Below are 15,080 nucleotides of genomic sequence, written 5' to 3'. Positions count from 1 at the left end.
CATTCAACTTTGATAAGGCTGATAAATAGTCTGCTGAATAATATGCTGAAATGAAAAGGTAAAAGTAAATTCGTATAGCTTTTATTGGTGGGGAGTCCCTTGCGGGAAGGACCCTCCTCGCCTGAATGTATAATTTAAGCCGTCAATGGGCCTTACGACTGTCATACTTCAGCCGGGACCGACAATGTAACGTGCCCATCCGATAATAGACTATTGCGGATTCATTGTTATCATCCCTATCATGAGTCTTACTGAATTATTAGATCAGTTTTCTCCACATAAATCGTTAGCGTTATTAGTTTACATCAGGAGCCTTTTAATATTTAGCTTATTTTGGGAATACCTGTCTCAATCTTATCACGAACACATTTCTTTATAATATACATGCTCCTTCACTTTTTTGAAGGGTTCCAAATCCACCTAGATAATGGAGAATTATTGTAACAATAATTCAATCAATCATCCATTCAGTGGTTCAAAACTGCATGGTTAATGATCGAATCATGTTTTATCATCATTATTCCTTCCATTACCCACGAAAATGCAAGGGCATCATCTCCAGTCAAAAGAAAGAGTGATTTTATCCCATTCGCTACATTACATCATAAAAGTAATCTGTGAATTCTTACTTTTGGACAATTTTATATATGATAATACAAAACAATAGTCTAATAAATATTTTCTTGTCTATGCTATCCAGTGCTAGGTACTGCTGTTGCATAATTGATCAGCTCTAGCTTTTCCAATAATCAATAAAACTATTTACTCTCTTTCTACTATCTCTTTCATTCATCATCATAGAACAACAATTCTTTCAAGCACAAAACACTTTACTCCATTATTGTGAAAGCTGATGATATCCTTGACGGGGTTGATGAACCTCGAGGTGATAAATTGGAACTCTGAGAAACGTGGAAGTAAAGCCTTCTCCGGTTACAAGAACGGAGAGGATCAAATCGATGTGGAGAAGGATTCGCTTCCAATTCCCAAAATCTCGTGTGGTGTCAATCCATTCTGAGCCGAAATATAATATTTTCGAGTCTTTCACCAACGAACAGATCCGAGGTGATGACGAACTCGTTCTATGTCCAGTTGGTCAGAAATTGACAAATCCTACAGAATGGTAGGGGTATCTATTGAATAGTGGCTACCAATAAGAGGCCAGATCGATGAAAGGGAAGATATGGAAAAGAAATATACATTCAATTTTCCGGATCCGCTTTTCTCTATTATTGCGTTTAATAGGCTGCTTAAAAGGAGACCGGTCTTTGGGCCGGAACAGCTGTACGAGATTTCGACCGGAAATCGAATTCCGGCAACGATAGTGGTTTCCGTCGCTCCCTTAAGCAGTTCCTTTGAACTCCAGGCCAGAATTGCGAGTCGATACTAATTGGGGAGTGCGCAAAAGTATAAGACGCGACTGCAGGGATGACCCTCTAGCGATCCACTCACTTTCCTTCCCTATTCTATTCCCTTCCAAATTAGAATCGTCTTGAAGACACTGATTTTGATAGTATAAGACTCGAATATAGGAGTAGGTAAAGGCTTGGAGGTTGGATGTTCCAAGGCTTCAAGCTCATTCTGCAATCGAAATCTCATGCAGGGTTTGTAGAGGATCTCATCAATGTAAATTTACGAGACAAAATTTGCCAAAAATCATAACTCCTATGACTCTGGAGTAACCTCCATTGACAAATCCATCTATACCATAATGAGTCTTCATGTTAATAAGAACAATATGAAAACTTTTAGTACCCTTTATAAAAAGTAGCCCATTTAAGTAAAGTGTTTTTATAATTTTCATGTTATTTACAATGCAAAATGACACTAATGTAATAATTGCAGTGTTTTATCAATGTATTGTGATATTATGTGTTGAGAGCCTCCCCTAGGTTGCTCTTTTTAGACTTATCCTCAGTCTGATTATTCGGATGTTTGGGATGCAATAAAAATTTTTTTAAAAAATAATAATAATATTGGTAGATAAAATAATAAGGTAGTCCTTGTGCTATTTTTCTTCGATATTTAGTCTATAGGTGACAAAGTCCAAGATAATGTTAGAGTTTATTAGTTTGAGTCATTCTCTAAGTTTGTAATGAATAACTAGATTATTCATTTTTAATGATTAATTTTTTATTAATTATAATTTATTTATCGTATAAAATACTATAATCATAATACAATTATCACATTGGAGGAAAAACTAGGCTGAGCCTGTACTATTTCTCTCCAAAAATTTTGATAAAATGTTAATGTTGTCCAAAAGATAAGGTTATGTAATCACACACTGCTTCGTTACTTGATTTTCGGTCCAGGAATGATGATTTGAAATTTTTAATTTTGAAGTTGGAGTACTACTCATGATTTTCAATTACTTATGGTTGAATATAGTTCATCCTGGGATCCTATAGGTCGTAAAGGATATCGAGATATAGGATATAATAATAGTCAGGTATTTATTTATTTTTTCAATGCAAATGACACTAATGTAATAACATTGGAAGATTGAATAATAATGTTGTCCTTGTGCTATTTTTCTGCCAAATTTATAGGTGACAAAGTCCAAGATAAGGTTAGAATTTCACGTGTAAAATTTGTATAAAACTTTAGTTCAAATTAAGCATGAAAACTATAAATTTTGAATTTAGATGGCTTGAATTAATAAATTGATTAGAAATACTCCACTCAATTACCACTCTCGTAACGAATAATATTGAGTTATTTAAAACAATTTGGAACCATTGAAGAAACACAAACTTGTTTTTCAATTTGATTGTCGTGAATGTTTCTGGTTGAATACAACGAATGTGTTCAATGTTAACAATGCCACAACGGAAGTGTTCAACCAGTGTTGATGAAGGGCCTAGTGTCCGAAAGCGCTCCACAAATGTGAGTAGAAGCTAATAGCTTTTATTTATAAATACCTGACTGCTATGTCATAATTTAGTTTTCCAAAAAATTATATAATAATACAGAACTCATGCGATCATCATCATTTCATACTTCTTTATAGAGTTTAAATATATTCAAACTCAATAATAAAATACAACAATTCAAATTGCGTACATCTGAATCAAGGGATCCAATCAAATTTTTCCTTTGTGATGGTATTGATATTGTGTTAGATAACAGAGATAGACAATATTTCAAGTAAGAAAGCTGATTAATTAGACATGAATGAACAATATATTCAACGTAATATTGCTAATCAATGATGAGTTTATCTACTCATCACGAGATTGATCCTCTGAAAGTGAAGGAAAATTACTTCTATGTGAGAATCATCATACGGTTGATCTTTGTTACCCAATAAAGATTTAAGCAATATCTTGAATTATTTCTGTTCTCAACATTTATTTTTATCCAATGAATTTTATTTTTTCAGACACAATACATGATGTATTGAACTTAATATTTATTTATTTATTAATTTCATTGGCAATTACAGATCATAATTATAATATGATTGGGAGAAGACAACAGGCATAGCCCAAAACTGTCTTCTCCCAAATTTTTACAAATAAAAGTTTCAAAAAAGAATTAGGTTAAGATTTCACTTTCACTTCAAAAAGTCCAATTTCCACTTTAAAACTAATGACTAAACTAAAAATTTTGAATTTTGATATTTGAAAACGAACAAAATGCAAAAGTTATTCAATTGGCATTTAATACCAAGTTTAACCTGACTAAACATATTGAGAAGAATTCCAATTGTGTGATAAAGCATTTTTCATAATATTCCTGTATTATTTAACAAGTAGGTTCTACTCTTTGAGAGGTTCTACTCTCTAGAAGTTATCTACTCATCTACATATCTATTCTCTGTTATGAATACGTTAAATTTTCATCTGTTTCCATTATAATGTAGTGTTAGTATGCAATGGGTCTTGCAAGACCTGGCAATACATTGTCATTTGTGATAGAAAATCAAATCAGTGTGAGTAAAATATTGCTTGTTTGTAACAATTAAAAACCAAGCATTTTCATTGTAACGTTTCCTAAAAAAATTGTAAGCACCTCCTTTCTGATGTAATAAGCCACATAAAAGAGAAACAAGAGTTGTTCATTACTCCGTGGATAAACTCACCTTCCCTCTGTTATATTCACCTGACAAAAACAGAGCACAAAGGGTTTAGTTATAATTAGTCAAGTCTCGGGTGTGTTAATGCATGACTGAAACAAGACGATGATTCGAAGCGATCAGAGATTAGATTTTACTTGGAAGAGATTATTAACTTGAGGGCACCTTGAAGAGATAGTTGCTGAACGGCGCAGAATATCGATTGTGTTTTCGCCGAAAGGAGAGAATGTTTCAATGGATCATTCATCGCTGCTAAGAAGACGTCTGCAGATGAATAAGCGTCTTATTTGTTGAACGCTTCTCTTGGCGCATTAAGACTCTCGTTTAGATACTCACCTATCAACTCATCGAAAATCTCTTCGAGAGCTAAACAACTGGAGCACTTCAATGAAATGGAGCCCCAACTCTTGTATATTGATCACACGTGTGCAATGTTTCCTTCTTATTTGAAGATACTTTCACTGAATGCCGTATCTTACTCACGGGAAAATTATTATATGTTTCATTCAACAAACTGTTACATTCAACTGTTTTATTGTTCTATTCATTGAACTTGATCATACAAGTTTTCTTTAATTTAAGTTCTCTTTTATTATGTAGTATGGTTATCTATTAATTGTGTAAAAAAGGCTCTTCATGGTATTGTCTGTGAGTCTTTATATGTATATGTATATCAATAAATGAATAAATACAATAAATCATTGATTTGGATCAATTGGATTGTATAGAATAGCATTGAACTTTTTCAGAAATGTTAAGTACAGTACATTATTGGATAACTTTCAAGTTCTCCTCATCGAATCTCTCTTGAAATTGTCAATTCGCAGAATAAATTAAGAATTTGATACACATCAACAAGGGATGATTAAACTCGAGAATAATAGCAATAATTGATTTGGATTGCATTGAATAGCATTAAACTTTTCAGAAAAGTTAAGTACATTAAATTATTTTTATTTGGTTTTATATTTATGCTCTTTGCATGCTAGTTAATATTAATATATTAATATTAATTCCATGCTAACTAATAATTAGCCACGTGGACGGGTGTTTTTTCACATTGCACACCATCCGAATGCAATAAAGCTCTGCCAAGGGGTTTTGGTCAGATTCTACGTTCTTCGGTTTGATCGATCTCTAGGTCACCGATCTGTGAATACTTCTACATAACCTCAATCTTCAAATATTTTATGAATAATCTATTTATGAGTAAAACTTCCTTCAAATCCTTTTTAAGTTCTTGTACCATTTAGCCAGAACAAGCTGATGCTATCTTATCTTGATTATTATCTGCTTGGCGATATTAGCCAATTACTTTATTTTTAGACCTATTACTATTTCTGTTAGGGCTTTTCATCTACCCAAATTTGATACCTTTACACACGCCCCTGGGTTTGAATTCAAAATATTGAGAATCACAATGTTTTTAATGAAAACCCACCCTTCAAATACACTGATATACACTATACTTTATTTATAAATTATACTCTCCTACTTCTATCACATTTCGCAGTCATATTGCTGCATCTCCTTTATACCTTTATCAAAAACAATAACAAATTCTCCTCCTCACACACATAAAAATATCATAAATATAAATTTCTAAACGTACTCCTCCTGACACCATTTACAACACAGTAATTTTTGAATTCGCCGCTTGCAGGGCTGCCAACTTAACTACACACATTTCATAATTCTCATAAATGATTCCTTTTAGACAATAATTTCGATTCATAAACTTCTGGGCTTATATCTTATAGTATTTCTTAGGTCTTAATATAAATAATTTTCTATACATCAGGTACAATACTTTCTTTTGCTAATGGCTCTTTGGTTTTGGTATGGTATTCACTTTAAATCTTTTCAGGTAACAAACGTGGCATAATTAAAAGTAATAAATATAAAAACATATAAATAAATATATCGACATTAATAAATATAATAAATAACAATAATAAATAACTCTTTGGGTACAGTACTTCTTTTTATAAACATATGTTCAACAGATATTACATTCATTTGATTTGGGTGGCTTTGGCCAGCTGGTCGCTGTTCTACAGAATTCGCTGTCGAGTTTCATAACTATTAACCTAACTGCTCAATTTTTTCTCTTAAAAAGGTAATTAACAAATTTTAATTTTATTATCCCCGCTTGTGTCCTTTTTTATCTGATGTATATAATTTAATTACATATTTAAAATTGTTCTTTTCCTTATTGCAGGCTTCTGACGGCTGGAAGGAATTAAAACATTGGATTGTTGCCACGAGGTCCTATACCATTTTAAATTTATTAAGGAAGGTTAGTAATTGCTTGATAGTGTTGTTTTCCTTTGACTTCTTATCATATTATTTGAAATTTGATGATATTTCATGTAGAATTGTTGGGTTTCCCGTATCTTGGTTTTCTGCTTGTAGCTGTTGTAGGCTGGCTAGGTTATGGCTGTTGATTTGTGAGGCTGTCCTATTGATAATTTTTCTTCATGAATTTAAAGCCCTTGTATCTGGTGTATTCCTTTAAATAATTCCAAGCTTCATTTATGATAATTCCTTTCAATCCATTCTTTTTCCAAATATCCTGCACTCTTAACTCATCCTTCCTCTTATTTTCATCTAATATTCTTGTTTTCGGTTCACTATAATTCATTAGGCTTACAACAATAAACATTTTTATAATATTAAATTTCCAACCATCAATAATAAATCCATTTAACAACAACAATACAATTTTTCGTCTTATCCACAACACAGTCTTTTATCCATATCACAGCCATTACCAACATTAAACACCATAACAAAATATTTATCATCTCTTTACTAGTATTATATCTCATCATATCATATCCAGGTACTTCTACTTTCTTATATTACTTTTTATTTCTTCCACTCTTCATCAGCACCGTTATCCATAATTAATCTCCATAAGTAGTCCACTTTATTTTTATCCAGGCATGAATCCATAGTTGTTTGTTAGTAGTTCCATTTTTGTTCCATTATTGATCCTTTTTTCCGGTCACATGCTGATTGCCCTCTGAAGCGAATGTGCCGCGGATGCATGACTTCGGTCCCTTCCTCCTGGTGACGATCCGGTATCCTCCTTGGCCTCTTGAAGCGTGCATGCGGCCGGTATGCGCGCGCGTGGTTCCTCCTTCGTCGCTTCTTCCGCCTCCGGGCCTTGCGATGCATGTTTCTCTTTCTATCCTGTATGCTGTCCTCTCGTTCTTGATGCCGGTCGGGTGTCCTCGGGCGCCTCCGTCTCCGGGCCTTACGGTGGTCGCTCCTCTTGTCCGGTAGTCCGTCCTCCCTGGTGTCAGCCTCTTGGTCAAAAATTTTGGGGTCCTTTGTCTCCTTCGGTGGTATCCATTAGTCCTGGTTTATTAGCTGTAGTTTTCTGTGTATCTGGTGGTGGGTCGTTGGGTGTTGGGTTCCGGGTTTTTGTTGATTCAAACCTATTGCATGTGTTAGTGTATAGTTTGTACTTACTTGTTGAGGTGGTGGTTTATAATTTCTGTTGTAACTGTTTTGTGTATTATTATTATGTGAGTTTAATCGATCACGGCCATCATAGTGATTCCTACGATTGCTCTGCTGGGCATAGTGGTTGGTTGTACGATTTTGAAATTTTTCATTATTCCAATTACCATTTTGCCTGTGCTCATAGCGGCGTTCAAATTGGGGAGCAGATCGGTAGCGATCATATGATACCGGTTCATAATTTTGGCTGTTATGCGGATTAAATTTTGAATTATGCTGATTTGATGCGTATCTCTGGTCTGAGCGGTGGGTTGATATTGCCATTGCAGACTGTATGCCATATAAATGATTAATCAGCTGCTTACAATCAGTAATGGGTTGTGTGGCGAGTGCCATTCTAACTTGATACGGTAGCTTCTTTAAAATAATGCTTGCTAACGCCGATTCATTAATGGGCTCGCTCAATTGAGAATTTTTAAACTGTATGGCAGTGACGAAAGTGGTACATGCACCGTCTAAGTTAGGGTTGAAATCGCATGATATGATGTCCGCTAGCACGTCCAACTGTTTACTTCTGCTCCAATACTGTTCCAGGAAGACAGCGACAAACTCATCCAATGATGTAAACTCATGGGCTCTACTCCGAAAAAACATCAGGGGTTCGCCAATCAATAATTAGTCAAACGGAGACGCCAAAAATTCCAAGAGGTAGGTGCAAGAGTTTGTACTAATTTTATCTGATCAATGAATGGTTGAGGTTGCAAATGGCGATCAGTGTTATCAAATTTTCCTAGTCCTTGTAATATACTATGTACGTTGAGGTTGTCTGTTTGAATTCCTTGAGGTTGTTGTTGAATATGATTTTCCAATGCTATTATTTTTTCCTGTGTTATCTGCCATTGACTATCATGCGTAATTTTATTTGCGTTTATTTCTTGATTTAGTTGAGTCAGAGTGGATTTCTGAATTAGTAGAGTTCCATTTAAAGCTTTACAGGTTTCAGTGTTTTGATTGATGCTACCTTGCAGTTGGTTCATTTTTGTGGACATATTAATCTGTTTGTTTTGTATTTCTTTAATATTGTTAATATTTTTGTCAACTGTAGTTGTTAAGTTTTGATTGGCAACGGTAATTTGTTTGTGGATTTCTTGGTGGCAATCGGCCTTAATGTTATTTGTTATATCCTGAATAGGTGTAGTGATTTGTGTATTTAAGTTGTCTATCCTTTCATTGAGTTCACATGTAACCGTATCTAACCTTTCCGATAATCCTGCCGTAACTTTATCTTGACTTTCTTTTTGTAGGGTTATCATTGCTTTTAACTCTTCCCTATGACTCTCTACTTTAGTTTCAATATTATCCAACCGTTGTTCTACTGATTTTATAGCGCCTGTGGTCTCTTTCATGCCCTGTTCCACTGTCTGTTTATTTTCCTCTTTTACTGTAGCAATCTCCTTTTTAATTTCCTGCATCATACTATCCATTGTTTTTTGTAACATAATGTTGAAAGTGCTACTCGTTTGTTCCATTATTACCTTTTGAAGCGGATCTAGTTCTGTGGTTGAAAACATACTCTGTTTGCCCAGGTGTGACTCGGCCTCCGGCGATGCGGGTTCTGCAGACTGCTCTCGCCCCCTTCAAAATTGATCTCTACTATCCGTTGATTCAATGGTGTGTCAGCGGCGTCGATTCGAGTGGAGGATAGAGGTTGCAGACCTGGTGGATCGAAAATTATCGACCCGACGCTTCCTGGTTCCCTTTCTCGTGGCGTATTGGCATCTACCGTGGTGGGGTTTGATGTGCTCGGAGTCGACAAAGTGGGATCTGTGCAACCGCCGTACATATATGAAACTTCAGAGTTTGCGGGAGTGTGATTCATTATGTCAAATGTGATAAATGCTAATTAAACAGTGATAAAAATGATAAGCGAAAATGCTTAAAAAAGAGACACAACCGGGACTTACAGTGAACAGTGATGTGTAATGTGTTTGGATACTCTTACAACCAGGTATTTATACTTAAGTTTTTTACAATGCTCTAGCGCCCTCAATGTTTTGTTGATTTATTCTTGGCTAGTTTACAGGCTGCGACTTATTTTCCAACCGCTTAAACACCTAATATTTTTGACTAGAAAGTAATAGCAGTTTAGGCTTATAAAATATAATCTCTCTCTATAAACATGTAATTTTTCACAGTACTAATAATATAAAATTTTCTTTAAAACATATAATTTCTCTCTATTTAAAGCTCTTGTTTCCCCAAAAGTAATACAAATATTCCTTCGCCAGTTTTCCTCACAACTCGTATAAGTTATCTATAATTTTCACTATGGTTATTGACCTAATTTCAAGTAATTATTCAATGAGCTTGGCTCTCATCATCAGTCCCACGTTGGCACGACATGTATTTATGTCACGTTATTCTTTATATAAAATAACGATTAGCCTCCTGCTTGGCATCAGTCGGTAAAGCATGAGATTTAATATAATTAGGGCGTGGTTTTTCTAATAGTATTCAGTCTTAAAAATCTTGATAGGCCTAGATATGGGCTTCTCCAATAACTCTTGTAATTCAATAATAATAAATATATATATATAAATGATACTTATACTATAGAGATGAGGAATATAAAATAAATTGCACACCATGAAATTTTACACATATATTACACAAATAATGCAAAGATCAGTCGAGGCAAAAAATATATATATAGAGCGATAAAAAATATAATATAAAATAGAACAATATTTGAAATCAATAAAAATATCACAGGCTAACTTTATATTCTAGATTTATGGCACGAATCATTACCATGTGCCTTTATCTTGAAATCATATGCATTCTTTGGCATGTAGCTGTGACATGTACTTGCTAATACTTGTCTGCTTGGATAATTCAATCATAAATATGTGCTCTAAGATCAGCTTGATAAATTAGCCACTAATAATCCAAATATATCTATATATTAAAATCTCTAGTATTTAGTAGATTTATTTGTATCGAATATATATTTTTATCTCAGGGTGCAAGATTCGGCACCTGACGGAATAGGTAGAGCCATTCATCTAGTGAATTAGAACTATGATAAATTATCGCAAATTGTATTGCAAAAATTAAATATTGTATGCATACGTTTGATAGCCTAGATTTCGTACTTCTTTGATTAAATAGAAATTTCTAAAATATTGATCTATATATTTTTCTTTCAAATAAATACCTTTAATACTAATTTTACTTGCGCAAGTATTACTCTTATTAATTTCTTAATTTATAATAACCCTTTCGGCGAGCTAGCTTTGATCATCAGATTATTTCGAAGCACTAGGGCGCCCATCACTAAATTCAAATTTAAATCACTCACGTGTCGAAAATCTTCTTGTAAGCCGCCGATGTCGATCCAACTCCATGTGGTCCGGGAATATGGTAGCCGGAATCGTCTCCTCCAGGGGTTATAAATTTAATAAAAATGAAAAATGACTTCTGCTTCACAATAGCATCACGAAGTCTTTTAAGAAATTTAATAATTTACTTTAACTTTAAATTTTTACAAAATTATTAATAAGGTACTTCGCTCTAAAATATTTGGGGTCCTCTTATGGTGGCATCTGGCTGGCGAGTGCTGGTTCTTCCTTCTCAAGTTTTACAGATCCTCTTTCCGACTTTCAAATTAGCATAAAATTTAAATATCTCAATCCTCCGCCATTAAATTCAAATAGATCTTACAAAATGCCAAAATATTGCTTAGATTATATGATTAATAATTTCTTTGCATTCGAGCCATATTGATAACATAGATTACACAAATTTTTACACGAAATCTACTACAATTATATAAATATATAGAATATTTTTGAATGGCCTACAGTTGCCGCCTATTAACTGCCGTTTTACTATTGGTGCATGCAAATTTTATTAGGTATTCATGCGCCTGGTAACTCTTATTTCCTGAATACATTAAATTATTTTTATTTGGTTTTATATTTATGCTCTTTGCATGCTAGTTAATATTATATATATTAATATTAATTCCATGCTAACTAATAATTAGCCACGTGGACGGGTGTTTTTTCACATTGCACACCATCCGAATGCAATAAAGCTCTGCCAAGGGGTTTTGGTCAGATTCTACGTTCTTCGGTTTGATCGATCTCTAGGTCACCGATCTGTGAATACATCTACCTAACCTCAATCTTCAAATATTTTATGAATAATCTATTTATGAGTAATAAACTTCCTTCAAATCCTTTTTTAAGTTCTTGTACCATTTAGCCAGAACAAGCTGATGCTATCTTATCTTGATTATTATCTGCTTGGCGATATTAGCCAATTACTTTATTTTTAGACCTATTATTATTTCTGTTAAGGCTTTTCATCTACCCAAATTTGATACCTTTACAATCTGAATCAAGGGATCCAATCAAATTTTTCCTTTGTGATGGTATTGATATTGTGTTAGATAACAGAGATAGACAATATTTCAAGTAAGAAAGCTGATTAATTAGACATGAATGAACAATATATTCAACGTAATATTGCTAATCAATGATGAGTTTATCTACTCATCACGAGATTGATCCTCTGAAAGTGAAGGAAAATTACTTCTATGTGAGAATCATCATACGGTTGATCTTTGTTACCCAATAAAGATTTAAGCAATATCTTGAATTATTTTCTGTTCTCAACATTTATTTTTATCCAATGAATTTTATTTTTTCAGACACAATACATGATGTATTGAACTTAATATTTATTTATTTATTAATTTCATTGGCAATTACAGATCATAATTATAATATGATTGGGAGAAGACAACAGGCATAGCCCAAAACTGTCTTCTCCCAAATTTTTACAAATAAAAGTTTCAAAAAAGAATTAGGTTAAGATTTCACTTTCACTTCAAAAAGTCCAATTTCCACTTTAAAACTAATGACTAAACTAAAATTTTGAATTTTGATATTTGAAAACGAACAAAATGCAAAAGTTATTCAATTGGCATTTAATACCAAGTTTAACCTGACTAAACATATTGAGAAGAAGTCCAATTGTGTGATAAAGCATTTTTTCATAATATTCCTGTATTATTTAACAAGTAGGTTCTACTCTTTGAGAGGTTCTACTCTCTAGAAGTTATCTACTCATCTACATATCTATTCTCTGTTATGAATACGTTAAATTTTCATCTGTTTCCATTATAATGTAGTGTTAGTATGCAATGGGTCTTGCAAGACCTGGCAATACATTGTCATTTGTGATAGAAAATCAAATCAGTGTGAGTAAAATATTGCTTGTTTGTAACAATTAAAAACCAAGCATTTTCATTGTAACGTTTCCTAAAAAAATTGTAAGCACCTCCTTTCTGATGTAATAAGCCACATAAAAGAGAAACAAGAGTTGTTCATTACTCCGTGGATAAACTCACCTTCCCTCTGTTATATTCACCTGACAAAAACAGAGCACAAAGGGTTTAGTTATAATTAGTCAAGTCTCGGGTGTGTTAATGCATGACTGAAACAAGACGATGATTCGAAGCGATCAGAGATTAGATTTTACTTGGAAGAGATTATTAACTTGAGGGCACCTTGAAGAGATAGTTGCTGAACGGCGCAGAATATCGATTGTGTTTTCGCCGAAAGGAGAGAATGTTTCAATGGATCATTCATCGCTGCTAAGAAGACGTCTGCAGATGAATAAGCGTCTTATTTGTTGAACGCTTCTCTTGGCGCATTAAGACTCTCGTTTAGATACTCACCTATCAACTCATCGAAAATCTCTTCGAGAGCTAAACAACTGGAGCACTTCAATGAAATGGAGCCCCAACTCTTGTATATTGATCACACGTGTGCAATGTTTCCTTCTTATTTGAAGATACTTTCACTGAATGCCGTATCTTACTCACGGGAAAATTATTATATGTTTCATTCAACAAACTGTTACATTCAACTGTTTTATTTGTTCTATTCATTGAACTTGATCATACAAGTTTTCTTTAATTTAAGTTCTCTTTATTATGTAGTATGGTTATCTATTAATTGTGTAAAAAAGGCTCTTCATGGTATTGTCTGTGAGTCTTTATATGTATATGTATATCAATAAATGAATAAATACAATAAATCATTGATTTGGATCAATTGGATTGTATAGAATAGCATTGAACTTTTTCAGAAATGTTAAGTACAGTACATTATTGGATAACTTTCAAGTTCTCCTCATCGAATCTCTCTTGAAATTGTCAATTCGCAGAATAAATTAAGAATTTGATACACATCAACAAGGGATGATTAAACTCGAGAATAATAGCAATAATTGATTTGGATTGCATTGAATAGCATTAAACTTTTCAGAAAAGTTAAGTACAGTACATCAGTTAACTTTCAAGTTCTCCTCATCGAGTCTTTCTTGAAATTGTCAATTAGAAGAATGAATAAAGAATTCGAGACACATCGACATGGGATAAATAAACAATGACTGGATCACGATTTTCTATTTTCATAGTTTTCATAGCAAAAAAAGTAAGAATTGAGGCGAACACACGGGAGAGCAGACAGGCGGGGGAAAATCACTCCTCAGGAGCTCGAATGTTACAACGCACACAAGCGTCTGCCTTTCTCCATTATGTTTGCTAACGTCTGCATGAAAATGTTTGATTTTTCTCCGTCTGCCTGCATACATCTGACTGTTGCTAAGTACGTTTGTCTTTATATTTTACTACAAAATTTCATTACGTGCTCCAATCATTGCAAATCGTACCTGACTTTCATAATAGTGGATTTTCGCCTCATACCATTAATAATTTGGATAGCTAATGAAGTACCTTAATCATAGCTCTGTCCTTACATAATGGTTTTGAATTATTTTCATTCATATAACTTGAATTAGAAGATAATATTTTATCATTTATTTTAGTCCACTATTTTACTGATTTGTTGGGTAATCAAACTCAATGGCAACAGTAACAACAACATTTCTTTCTACTTAGCAATAATCTTCATTTTTGATGCTTCATATAATTTTTCTATGCCATATTATCATTCTTATTATCTTATGATCTCAATAACTAGAGTTAGAAGGGATCTATTCTCTTAAAAAGCATCGATATATACTTCTCCAATTCTCATATTATCCACATTGCAACTTATACAACATTTGAAAAAACACTCTATTCTATCATAGAGAAACAATAGCGTAAGTAGATATCCCATGGTATAGGGCGTTTATGTCGCAACTTTTACTGTTATCTCAAGCCTATAGTCCACGTAGTTCTTTCCCGTGAAGTTTATGACGCTGGTAGTCTCTCATATTTTGCCGTTCATACACTGTTACCCGGTCAAAACAGTAAAAATCGACAATAATCGACAGTAATCGGCTTGAGATAACAGTAAAAGTTGCGACATAAACGCCCTATACCATGGGATATCTACTTACGCTATGTTTCTCTATGATTCTATTCTATAAGTTAAAATATATTCCATATAATCACTTATAATGCCATACGTAATCTCATAATACGAGTATCTTAATTTCATTTTTT

This window comes from Nilaparvata lugens, chromosome 5 (assembly GCF_014356525.2).
Source record: "Nilaparvata lugens isolate BPH chromosome 5, ASM1435652v1, whole genome shotgun sequence".
Taxonomy (NCBI): domain Eukaryota; kingdom Metazoa; phylum Arthropoda; class Insecta; order Hemiptera; family Delphacidae; genus Nilaparvata; species Nilaparvata lugens.
Note: the sequence above shows the minus strand (reverse complement) of the source record.